The 13,455-nt window shown below is 41.2% G+C and overlaps 1 pseudogene; it reads left to right on the top strand.

Annotated features, from left to right (window-relative positions):
• The window catches only part of LOC118629623, an 85,429-nt pseudogene extending 74,228 nt beyond the window's left edge, over positions 1 to 11,201 (top strand).
• Positions 11,202 to 13,455: the final 2,254 nt, after the last annotated feature.

The following is a 13,455-nucleotide window of genomic DNA, read 5'->3' as shown; positions in this document are numbered from 1 at the left end:
ATTTTAGAACTATCATAAGCACACAGAATTTGCAAAAGGGTTCTGGTCCAAGATAATGACATAGGAAGCTGTTGAGCTCACTTTTCCCACATATACATCAAATCTACAGTTTCACAAGAAGAATTTTCCGCTGAAAGAAATCCAGAAATTGGCTGAATGACTCCTACAAAGTGGTTGAATGAGAAAAGACCCAAATTAAAATGGGTAGGAGAGGTTGAGATACACTGTCACTGTAAGCCCCACTGCTGGCACAGTAACATACAATCAGGTAGAATTCACAACTCCTAGCTTATCCCTGAGGAGTGAAGAGTTTGTACCCAACATCTAGCACTCCAACTCTTAAAACTTCCACCTGAGGAATGATCCCCTCCCAGAACACCTAGTTCTGAAAGCCAATGGAACTTGCTTCCATAAGACCCATAGAACCATAGCAAACAAAGTAACAGTTCTTGGCAAGCTGGCAAGGACTCACTGTAGCTGTCCCCCAACAGAGTCCAGTGCAGAAGTGCAGACAGAAATGCCCAGCTCCCAGTTTTGCCCTCAGTGAGGCCTATTTGCTTACTTTAAAAGCAGCTGCATGAAGGTCAGGCTCCTAATTCAGCACATTTGAAAATCTAAACTCACAATTCTTAATTTTTGTTGCTGTGTTTTGAATGTCAATATTTCATGAATTTTACAGGAGCTTAGTGACCTCTGCTGGCTTCCTTCGAAAGGTTATATTTGTGCTGATTTTGAGACAAGACTACAAATACTCTGACAATCTTCCCATCATTATGCCTCCTCCCCTTAAACTTCAGAAGGCCTTGCAGCTGTCTCAATAAAAAGAATGTAGTGGACATAATGTATCAACTTACAAGGCTCTGATGGAAAAGGCAATGTAGCCTGGCCAGTGTGGCTCAGTGGCTTGAACATCGTCCCGTGGACTGAGAGGTTCTGGTTTGATTCCCAGTCAGGGCACATGCCTGGGTTGTGGGCTCATTCCCCAGTAGGGGGCGTGCAGGAGGCAGCCGATAGATATTTCTCTCTCACATTGATGTTTCTATCTCTCTCTCCCTTCCTCTCTCTCTAAAAAATCAATAGAAACATATTAAAAAAGAAGAAGAAAGAAAGAAAGCAATGTATCTGGTGAGTCTGGGTAAAGGTTCATCAATCTTTTCTTTTTAAATATTATTGAGTTGTGCTCTGGCCGGTTTGGCTCAGTGATTAGAGCGTTGACCCGTGGACCAATGAGTCGCAGGTTCGATTCCGGTAAAGGGCATGTACCTTGGTTGTGGTTTGTCCCTGGCCCTGGTCAAGTCATGCGGGAGGCAACCAGTCAATGTGGCTCTATCACATGTTTCTCTCTGTCTCTCTTTCTCCCTCCCTCCCACTCTGGCTGATGATAAATAGAAAAACATATCCTCAAGTGAGGAATTAAAAAATAAATAAATAAATAAATGAATAAATAAATAAATAAATAAAACATTATTGAGTTTCAGACAGAGGAAAGGAGAGAGAGAGAGAGAGAGACAGAGAGAGACAGAGAGAGAGAGAGATATGAGAGAGACACACATCAATCAGTTGCCTCCCTTGCAACCTTGACCAGGGCTGGGTATCAAACCTGCAACCCAAGTATGTGCCCTTGATAGGGAATCAAACCTGCCACCCTTTGGTCTGAGGGCTGATGCTCTAACTGCTCAGCCAAAACAACTGGGGCTATCCTAATTTTTTAAAATGATTTTTTCTTTTTGTTGCTCAGTTTGGGTGTGTTTTTCTACCTTGTCTTCCAAATTGCTGATTCTATCCTTCACTTTGTCCACCCTACTTTTAATTCCTCCCAGTGTATTCTTGGTGTCAGATTTGGTATTATTCATTTCTGACTGGTTCTTATTCAGTTTCTATCTTTTTTTCATGTTGAAAAAATTCTCATTAAGTTCCTTGAGCATCCTTATAACCATTATTTTTAACTCTGTGTCTGATAAATTGCTTGTTTCCATTTCATTTAGTTTGTTCTGGAAATTTTTCCTTTTCTTTCATTTGGGGATTGTTTCTTGGCCTCCCCATTTTATCTGTCTCTTTGTGTTTGTTTTTATGTGCTAAATAGAACTACTATAACTTCGGGTCTTTGTGGGGTGACCTTGTGCAGTAAGTGCCCTGTGGAAGGAACCCAGTGGTACTGTCTCCTTGATCTCCTGAGCTGAGTGCTCTAGGAATGTTCCTTGTGTGGACTATGTGGGCCCTCCTGTTGCAGTTGGGAGCTGATTGCTATTGCCCGTTCATTGGTGGGATTGACTTTCAGCCTGAGGAAATGAGTTTAGCTAGATGGGACCAGCAGGATTTTGGAATGCAAATGCAAACTTCCCTTTGATTGGGGTGGCTTGGACCCTCAGGCCTCAGGAGGGAAGCTAGTTACTTGCCTACCAGCTCAGTTGTGCTGTGACAGAGACCATGAGGAGAGACTCTGAGGGAATCAATCACACCTGATTTCCCTTTTCTGAGTTGTGACCCCTTTACCCTGTGAGGCTGCACCTGTAGGAAGGTGCAGGTGAGGACGGAAAAATAGATCAAGGCTGCCCCCCCTGCTTGGGGTTGTACTGGATCTTGAGAAGGGAAAGAACTTGTTACCCTCTTCTATCTCTGCAGCTCACTGCCAAAGACCCTGATGTAGACCTCTGAGGGGGTCACTCCAAATTTCCTAGTTCTGATTTGCACTTCCTTCCCCCCATGGGACTGCTTGACTGGCGGTGCTGGCAGATTTTGGGAATGCAAATCCAGGCAGCCCCTTGTTGGGGGGTGTTGCTGGCTATGGGTCAGGGAGTTAGCTGCTCACTTTCTAGGTTAGCAGTGCCCCACCAGAGATCCCGAAGGGAGGCTTGCAAGTGCATGTCTCCTGCCAGCTCCACGGCTGCCTGCTACCTGGAGCCCTGACCAGGTCCTCCCACTGGGGATGGTGATAACCTAACCTGTGGGAGGGCTGAATGATTGGCTCTTGTTCCCACTCAGTTCAGTGTTCATCTGAGACTGTCTATAGTTTCTCCAGAAAAAAGCACACCTGGGTACCGCCAACAGTCCTTTACGCTGCACTTGAGCTTGGCAGGGCGGTGTCACCAGTATTGATGTAAGAGCACAACACTGATCCACTGCCTCCTGCATGCCCCCTACTGGGAATCGACCCTGCAACCTGGGATGTGCCCTGACTGGGAATCATACTGGCAACCCCTCAGAACACAGGATGACACTCAACCAACTGAACCACACTGGCCAGGGTGATCGGTTTAAATTTTTAATGGATATTAATATTTATGCAGATTATTATTATTATTATTTTTTTATAGTTATTGGGGTTGAGGACATGTTTATCATGATTTCTGGCTGGCAGAATATCAAACTCAGGGATAGCATAAAAGAGTGCATGTCCCATGTCTATTCAAAAGTGGCAGTGTCCATTACAATCACCACTGTCCCTAACATCCTGGCCTTCTATACAGGGATTATGACCTCTTTCAGGTCTGTACAAAACTTTTGCATTTATACAGGAACAACTATGTTCTTTTGTTATTTTTATAATATCACCTGTTTGGGGGCATTTATGGTTCTGGATGGTATAAAAGAAGTAGTCTTCCTACAATGGTTAAAAAACCCAGATACACCTGACCACAAATGTTCCTCATTAATAAGATGCTGCTGTTGCCCTGAACAGTTTGGCTCAGCAGTTAGAGCATAAGCCTGTGAACCAAAGGGTGGTGGGTTCGATTGCTGGTCAAGAGCATGTACCTGGGTTGTAGGTTCAATCCCTGGCCCCAATCAGGGATGTGTGGGAGGCAGCCAATTGATATGTCTCTCACACATTGATGTTTCTCTTTCTTTCTCCCTCTGTGCCTTCTACTTTATCTAAAAAACCGAACAAAACAAAAACCCAAACCAAACAAAAACGATGCTGCTATTTCCCATTTGGTTCTCTCCCAGATGAATAGGAAACTGATATTCATCCAATAAATTTGTTCTTTAGAGACTATTTGGCCTTTTCTCACAAGCACTAAGTCCATGTTTTTTGCAGTGTTTCCATACATTTTGTATGTCTTAAGTAGTATATATGGGTATTTCCATGTGCAGGAAGGTTTAGACCTTTGAAATTTGACAAGTGACAATTCCTACATTACACCATATTTTGATGTAGATGAAGAGTATTTTCCAGAGTATGGTCCCAAGGTTATGGTTATTGTTACTGAAACTCTTTTTTTTTTTTTTTATGAATTTTTATTTATTTTTTTGTTACAGATATTTTACCTTTTTACCCCATTGGCACCCCCCCCCCTCCACCCTGTCCCCGGCTTAGTTGTCCATGTCCATTGGTCATGCATACATGCATATAAGTTCTGTGGTTTATCTCTTCCCACCCCCCCACCCCCCATCCCCTCTTCTGAGGGATGTCAGTCTGTGCCCTACTTCCATGTGTCTGGGTCTACTGTATTCCTCAGACTGTTATGTTCATTATATTCCATATATAAGTGAGATCATGTGGTATTTGTCTTTTTCTGCTTGGCTTCTTTCACTTAGGATAATACTTTCCAGGTCCCTCCATGTCGTCTCAAAGGATAAGAGATCTTTCTTTCTTACCGCTGCATAGTACTCCATTGTGTATATGTACCACAGCTTTTTTATCCATTCGTCTACTGGTGGACACTTGGGCTGTTTCCAGATCTTAGCTATTGCAAATAGTGCTGCTATGAACATGGGGGTACATATATTCTTCCTGATTGGTGTTTCAGGCTTCTTAGGGTATATTCCCAGCAGTGGGATCACTGGGTCAAATGGAAGTTCAATTTTTAATTTTTTGAGGTAGCACCATATTGTTTTCCATAGCGGCTGCACCAGTCTGCATTCCCACCAGCAGTGTAGTAGAGTCCCCTTTTCTCCACACCCTCGCCAACACTTGTTGTTTGATGATTTGTTGATGGCGGCCATTCTGACAGGTGTGAGGTGATACCTCATTGTTGTTTTAATTTGCATCTCTCTGATGATTAGTGATGTGGAGCATTTCTTCATATGTCTCTTGGCCATTTGTATGTCCTGTTTGGAGAGGTGTCTATTCAGCTCCTCTGCCCATTTTTTAATTGGGTTCTTTGTCTTCCTTTTGTGGAGTTGTATGAGCACTCTATATATATTGGAAATTAACCCCTTATCTGATACATAATTGGCAATGATGTTCTCCCATACAGTGGGTTGCCTTTCCATTTTGATGATTGTTTCTTTTGCTGTGCAGAAGCTTTTTAGTTTGATGTAGTCCCATGTGTTCATTTTCTCCTTTATTTCTGTTGCCTTAGGTGATGTATCAGTGAAAATTCTGCTCCGTATGATGTCCGAAATTTTGTTGCCTACATTTTCTTCTAGAATTTTTATGGATTCACGGATCACATTTAAGTCTTTTATCCATTTTGAGTTTATTTTGGTGTATGGTGTAAGTTGGTGGTCTAGTTTCATTTTTTTGCATGTAGCTGTCCAATTTTTCCAACACCATTTATTAAAGAGGCTGTCTTTACTCCACTGTATGCTCTTGCCACCTTTGTCAAATATTAATTGAGCGTATTGCCCTGGGTCCATTTCTGGGTTTTCAGTTCTGTTCCACTGGTCTATATGCCTGTTCTTGTGCCAGTACCAGGCTGTTTTGGTTACAGTCGCTTTGTAGTATAACCTGATATCTGGTATTGTGATCCCACCTACTTTGTCCTTCTTTTTCAAGATTGCTGTGGCTATTCGGGGTCTTTTTTGGTTCCATATGAACTTTTGAAGTATTTGTTCTAGTTCTATGAAATATGTCGTTGGTATTTTGATGGAGATTGCATTGAGTCTATAGATTGCTTTGGGTAGTATGGACATTTTAATGATGTTAATTCTTCCAATCCATGAACAGGGTATGTGCTTCCACTTTTTTATATCTTCCTCTATTTCTTTTTTCAATGACCTGTAGTTTTCTGCAAATAGGTCCTTTACTTCTTTGGTTAAGTTTATTCCTAGGTATCGTAATTTTTTTGGAGCGATGGTAAATGGGATTGTTTTTTTAGTTTCTCTTTCTGTGAGTTCATCATTGATGTACAAGAATGCCGTTGATTTCTTGACGTTAATTTTGTATCCTGCTACTTTGCCAAATTCATTTATTAAGTCTAATGGATTTTTGATGGAGTCTTTAGGGTTTTCTATGTACAATATCATGTCATCTGCAAATAATGACAGTTTCACTTCCTCCTTTCCAATTTGGATCCCTTTTATTTTTTCTTCATGTCTGATTGCTGTTGCTAAGACTTCCAGTACAATGTTAAATAAGAGTGGCGAAAGTGGACATCCCTGTCTTGTTCCTGTTCTTAATGGAAATGTTTTTAGTTTCTGTCCATTGAGTATGATGTTGGCTGTAGGTCTTTCATATATGGCCTTTATTATGTCGAGATATGATCCCTCTATTCCTACATTGCTGAGTGTTTTTATCAGAAATGGATGCTGGATTTTGTCGAATGCTTTTTCAGCATCTATTGATATGATCATGTGGTTTTTATTCTTCATTTTGTTTATGTGGTGTATCACGTTTATTGATTTGTGAATATAGTACCAGCCTTGCATCCCTGGAATGAATCCCACTTGGTCATGGTGAATAATTTTTTTGATGTATTTCTGGATCTGATTTGCTAATGTTTTGTTCAGGATTTTGGCGTCTATGTTCATCAGGGATATTGGCCTGTAGTTTTATTTTTTTTTTTTTTTTTCTATTTTTTTTTTTTTTTATCCTCACCCGAGGACATTTTTCCATTTTTTGTTCAGGTAGAGTAGGAGGGGGAGAGACGAACAGAGAGAGAGAGAAACATCGACGTGAAGGGACACATTGAGTGGCTGCCACCCACACGACTGACCAGAGCCGGGGACAAACTGCAACCGAGGTACATGCCCTTAGCGGGAACCGAACCCGGGTCTCTCGGGACCGCAGGCCGACGCTCTAACCGCTGAGCCAAACCGGCCAGGGCGGCCTGTAGTTTTCTTTCTTCGTAGTGTCTTTTCCTGGTTTTGGAATTAGAATTATGCTGGCCTCATAGAACGTGTTTGGAAGTCTTCCTTCTTCTTGAATTTTTTGAAATAGTTTGAGGAGAATGGGTGTTAGTTCTTTTTTGAATGTCCGGTAAAACTCCCCCATGAAACCATCTGGGCCTGGGCTTTTGTTTGCTGGGAGAGTCTTGATTACCTCTTCAATTTCCTTAGTTGTTATTGGTCTGTTCAAGTTTTCTATCTCTTCCGGGAATAGTTTTGGGAGACTGTGTGTTTCTAGAAATTTGTCCATTTCGCTTAGATTGTCGAATTTGTTGCCATATAGTTGTTCATAGTAGTTGTTAACGATCTTTTGTATTTCCGTGGTGTTGGTTGTTACTTCTCCTCTTTCATTTCTGATTTTGTGTATTTGGGTTCTCTCTCTTTGTTTCTTGGTGAGTCTAGCTAAGGGTCCATCAATCTTGTTTATCTTTTCGAAAAACCAGCTCTTTGTTTCATTGATCCTTTGAATTGTTTTTTTGGTCTCTATGTCATTTATCTGCTCTGATCTTTACTATTTCCTTCCTTCTACTTGCTCTGGGGTTTTCTTTTTGTTTGCTTTCTAATTCTTTAAGTTGTGAGGTTAGACAGTCAATTAGAAATTTTTCTTGTTTTTTTGAGGTAGGCCTGTAGTGCTATGAACTTCCCTCTCAGAACTGCTTTCGCTGCATCCCATAGATTTTGTGTTGTTGTGTGTTCATTTTTATTGGTTTCCAGGAAGTTTTTAATTTCTTCCTTGATCTCCTCGGTGACCCATTCATTGTTTAATAACATGCTATTTAGCCTCCATGTGTTGAAATGTCTTTGCATGTTCTTGTTGCAATTGATTTCTAGTTTCATGCCATTGTGATCTGAGAAGATGCTTGATATGATTTCAATCTTCTTGAACTTGTAGAGATTATTTTGTGTCCTATCATGTGGTCTATCTTTGAGAATGTCCCATGTGCACTTGAGAAGAATGTGTATTCTGTAGTTTTGGGGTGTAATTCTCTGTAGATATCTATTAAATCCATTTGGTCTAGTGCTTCATTTAGAGTCTCTGTTTCCTTGCTAATTTTTTGCCTAGAGGATCTATCCAGTGCTGTCAACGGGGTGTTGAAGTCCCCTGCCATGATTGTATTGTTGTCGATTTCTCCTTGGAAGTCCTCCAGAAGATTTTTAATATATTTTGGTGCTCCTATATTGGGTGCATATATGTTTATCAAGGTTATATCTCCCTGTTGGATAGATCCTTTCAATATTATGTAGTGGCCTTCTTTGTCTCTACTTATGGTCTTCATTTTGAAATCTATTTTATCAGATATGAGAATTGCTACCCCAGCTTTTTTTTGCTTTCCATTTGCTTGGAAAATTTTTTTCCATCCCTTCACTTTCAACCTATGTGAGTCTTTTGTTGAGAGGTGGGTCTCTTGTAAACAACATATAGATGAGTCATGCTTTCTTATCCAATCAGCTACTCTGTGTCTCTTTATGGGAGCATTCAATCCATTTACATTTAAGGTGATTATTGATATGTACTTATTTATTGCCATTTTTTTTAGTGTGGTTCTATTTTTCTTCCCATTTCTACTGCTAATTACAGCAGTCCTTTTAACATTTCTTGCAGTGCTGGTTTGGTGCTAATGTATTCCCTTAGCCTTTTTTTGTCTGGGAAGCTCTTTATTTTGTCTGGGAAGATCTTCTATTTTGAATGATAGCCTTGCTGGGTAGAGTAGTCTTGGATTCAGATTCTTGTTTTTCATGACTTTGATTACTTCATGCCATTCTCTTCTGGCCTGTAGTGTTTCTTGTGGGAAGTCAGCTGAGAGCCTTATGGGGTTCCCTTTGTAGGTTACCTGTTGCTTATCTCTTGCTGCTTTTAGGATTCTCTCTTTGTCTTTAATTTGTGGCATTTTAATTACTATGTGTCTTGGTGTGGGCCTGTTTGGGTTCTTCTTACTTGGGACTCTCTGTGCTTCTTGAACTTGAATGCCTTCTTCCTTCACCAAATTAGGGAAGTTTTCTCTCACTATTTTTTTGAATATATTCTCTATCCCTTGCTCCTTTTCTTCTTCTTCGGGGACTCTTATGATGCGAATATTATTACGTTTCCAGTTGTCCCATAGTTCTCTTAAGCTGTCTTCCTGTTTTTTAATAGTTTTTTCCTTTTGTTTTTCTGATTGGTTGATTTTTTCTACCCTGTCTTCTAATTCACTGATCCGGTCCTCAGCTTCCCCTACTCTGCTCTTTAAACCTTCCAATGTGTTTTTCATTTCGGATATGTCATTTTTTATCTCTTCTTGTTGGTTTTTAATTTCCATTTGGCTTATTTTCAGTGTCTCTATGTCCTTACTCATGCTGTTCAGCTTCCTCAAGATCATGGCTCTGAATTCTAGCTCTGTTAACATGCCTAATTGCTCCACATTGATCTCATCTTCGGTGAAGGTGTCTTGCTCTTTCATTTGGCTTCTGTTTCTGTGTTTCACCATTTTGGCTATCAATGTGGGCTTTGGAGCCTGTCAAGTTCTCCCTGTGGGTGTTGGTGTTCTGCTGTTTGTGGCTCCCTCTCCTGTGTTTAGATGAGCGAGGGAGGACCCACGTTAAACACCACTGTCAAGTCTTACTTTCCTGGTTAAAGTTACCAGCCCAGGAAACATACTGTTATCCTCTAGCTTTTTGCCTGGAGGCTAGCAGTCTAGGTTAATTGATGAGTTTTGGGTTGTCAGTTGATTGAAAAACTCCCTCTGTTGCTCAGCCAAGGGGCTTTCAGGAGGGTGGGGCCTATGCTGGTTGTTAGTGAGCCTCAATTAGCACTTCAATGGCCCACAGGGTGGGGTTGGATCTCCGAGGGAGGGACTGCTGCCTCTCCTCAGAGCTCTGGGAAGGAGCAATGTGGCCACCGTCCTGAGTGGCTGCACTCAGCCAAAGCTCTGATCGCCCTCCAAACCCCGAGTGTCCCGACACAGTTCCAGTCCAGTCTGCCCTCCCTCTGCCGGAGCCCAAGGTGAGTGGCTGTGGCTGTTTCAGCCTCTGTCCCGGCTGCGCTGTGGAGCCGCCTGGGAGTGTGACCCGAGGGCGCTGCTCTCAGCTGAGGCCGCTGCCGAGCTGCCGTGGGCTCCCAGCCCCGTCTTGCGCCTTCCCAAGCCTACCGGGATGGAGTCAGTGTCTCTCGTTGTATGGTCCTCGCAAGCTGCTTTTCTGTTGGTTTTTCCTGTCGATTTGTCTGTGTTATAGTTGTAATTCCAGTTTGGTTCTGGGAGACGGTCTGTGTAGCTCCGTTCACTCCGCCGCCATTTTTCCCAGTCCACTGAAACTCTTGACAACTGGGATATATATGCTAGGCAAAATCTGGGAAAATGCCTGGGAGAATTTGAAGACAATGGCTATGTACATAAAAATCTTACAGAGTTTTGGTTAGGAGAATACGTGCAATATATGGAAGATAAAAGACAAGAGATAAATGATAGAAATACTTTTATAAACAGTATTTCCAGTTTTTTGTGGATTTTTTACTTTTTAAGTATGATGTTAATATCTCATCACCACATGAAATCAGTTCTTCTCGGGCCTTCATTCAGACCATGGGTATTTCTTCTTCAACCAATAAGAAGAGAATGTTACTGTAGTTATGAGACTTGGCTGAAAAATATAAAATTCCCCTAATGGTGTATAATCAGGAATTTATACATTTTGATCTGAATAATACAATAATAGAAAATAGTATTAGAAATGTCATTGTTGCATCAACAGCTATATTTGTTGTTTCCTTATTGTGAATTCCTCATCCAATGTGATCCTTGTGGGTAACTTTTGCTATTACTCCTGTTATTGTAGGAGTAACAGGTTTTATGGCATTCTGGAATGTCAGTCTTGATTCCATGTCCATGATTAATCTTGTCATTTGCATAGGGTTTTCTTTTGATTTTTCTGCACACGTTTTCTATGCATTTGTTTCCAGTTCTAAGCCCTCAGTAAACCAAGAAACAATTGAAGCATTGTATATGCTAGGCTACTCTGTGTTACAAAGTGTGATTTAAACAGTAATAGAGGGGTGTGTTTTATCTGCAGCTAAAGCATACATCTTCAGGACATTTTTAAAGATTATGTTTCCTGTTATGTTTTTGGGGGCTGCTTATGGTCTAATTTTTATTTCAGTATTCTTAACTTTTTTTTGAAGATTCGTTTGAATATCCACTAGTAAATCAAAGCCCAGTTATAGAATTCCTGATTGCCCCAACTACATCTGATAAAAATGCACTATTAACAAAAGGCAGTAAACTAAAAACAAAGGCATATTTCCTTGACTTGGAAATCCCATTTTAAAATGTTATTTAAGTATCCTGAGAAAAATTCATTCATCTTTTATTAAAATATCTTTACTAAATTAGAAAGTATTGTCTTATCTTTAGTAAAGCCTATACAATCAAGTACAAAGTATACATTTCCAGTTATTTTTTCCTTTTATTTCATTGTTAAGAGTTCATGGAATTCAAATATTTTATATATTATACCATAAATGGAATATTACTTTAATGTACTTCTTATACATATTATTATGTAAAATTTCACCTTACTTATTCTCCCAGTCTGTGGCTATTCTATACATTTTCTTTTCTTTTTTTTTTTCTTTTTTTTTTTTAGGTAGAGTGGAAGGAAGAGAGAGGAACAGAGAGAGAGAGAGAGAAACATCGACGTGAAGGGAACACATCGAGTGGCTGCCACCTGCACGACCGACCAGGGCCGGGGACAAACTGCAACCGAGGTACATGCCCTTAGCGGGAACCGAACCCGGGTCTCTCAGGACCGCAGGCCGACGCTCTAACCGCTGAGCCAAACCGGCCAGGGCTCTATACATTTTCTTAATGGTACTATGACGAGCTGAAGTTTTAAAATTTTTGAAATCTAATTTATCTTTTTTGTTTGTTTGTTTGTTAGTGCTCTCTGTGTCCTCTCTAGGAAATGTTTACTTATTCCAAGATTAGAAAATAGTCACCTGACTGGTGAAGATGATGGTGCAGGTAAACACAATACTCACCTCCTCCCACAACCAAATCAAAATGATAACTAAACTACTGAACAAGCATCATCCAGAACCATCTGAAATCAAGCTGATGGAAGTTCTACAACTATGAAATTAAAGAAGCCACATCAAGAATGGTAAGAGGGGCAGAGACACAACAGGGCTGGTCCCACACCCCCCTGTGTCAGATAAAAATCAGAAGGGCTATCTGGTCTGATGCCTTCACTTTGAGATGAATTAGCTTCACTTGTAAGAACTTCAGAATACCAAAGTGCAGTATTTCACATAAAAGAGAAAGATCTCTGTGCACCATCTTTTTATGTCCTTTTTTCTTAGGCACACAGTGCTCCAATGGAAAGAATGGCCTCCAATTCTCTGAAGAGAATTCTTCAGGATATTAGCTCCTTCTGTATAAAATTAAACAGCAGTACTGGCAAAAGATACTGTATGTGTGTGGGATGATCACCTTGCAAAGAAGAAACTTGAAAAAAGAGACAATAATTTCTTTTTTTTTATTGATTAATTTTTGTTACAGATGATTCTCCTTTTTCCCCCCACTAATTCCCCCTCCCCCTTCCCTCCCTGCCCCTTCCCCAGATTGTTGTCCATGTCCACTGTTCATGCATACATGCGTATAAGTTCTGTGGTTCATCCCTCTTTCTAAGGAACTGGAGGCGCAAGTGTACATTGCTCTCTTCCCTTATTAAAAAGTCTCAGGAACTCCCGGACAAGGTGAAAAACAAAACAAAACAAAACAAAACAAAACAAAACAAAACAAAACAAAACAAAACAAAACAAAACACCAAGGCATTTGTCAGACCTTTCTATCTGTTAATTATGCCTGAATTGTTTCTTTTTGTTCTCAGTTCTGGACTCAGCGGCTGTGGATTTGCATCCTAGTTTTTCTCAAACTCAAATCCATTGCTTTTTCTCTCATCTCCAAAGTGGCTGATTTACTGTTTTGATCTGTGTGCTCTTGTTGCTTCATCGCCAGGAAACAGCAAGAAAGGTGAAAGCGCCTCATGGTGTCGGGAGTGACAGGACACGCACACAAGTTTACACGGACTCCCAGCCCTAGCCCCAGTACTGTCTTCTAGCAGCTAGCAGAGCCTAGACAAGCTGAGTCTGGAGAGCAGGCTCCGACAACAGCGCCAAGCCCCCATCCCGGAGCAAGTCTCCAGAGGTGCCGGAGGCTAAAAGTGTGCGAACCCCAAGGAATCCCCACCCTGGCTGAGCTCTCCCCTCCTTCCCCTAGCCAAGCTCCTTAAAATCAAGTAGCCTTCCACTGCCTCCAGGAGCTCGCGAGAGGGTGCCACGCCAAGCAAGTGCAACGCCATGCACACGTCCACATGCGAAAAGCACACACAGGAGACCGGCTGGGTGCAGAACAGAGCGCACCGCGTGCGATG

This window comes from Molossus molossus, unplaced genomic scaffold (genome assembly GCF_014108415.1).
Source record: "Molossus molossus isolate mMolMol1 unplaced genomic scaffold, mMolMol1.p scaffold_m16_p_1, whole genome shotgun sequence".
NCBI classification, from domain to species: Eukaryota; Metazoa; Chordata; class Mammalia; order Chiroptera; family Molossidae; genus Molossus; species Molossus molossus.
The sequence above is the reverse complement of the archived record's forward strand: the minus strand, read 5'-3'. Positions and strand labels throughout refer to the sequence as shown.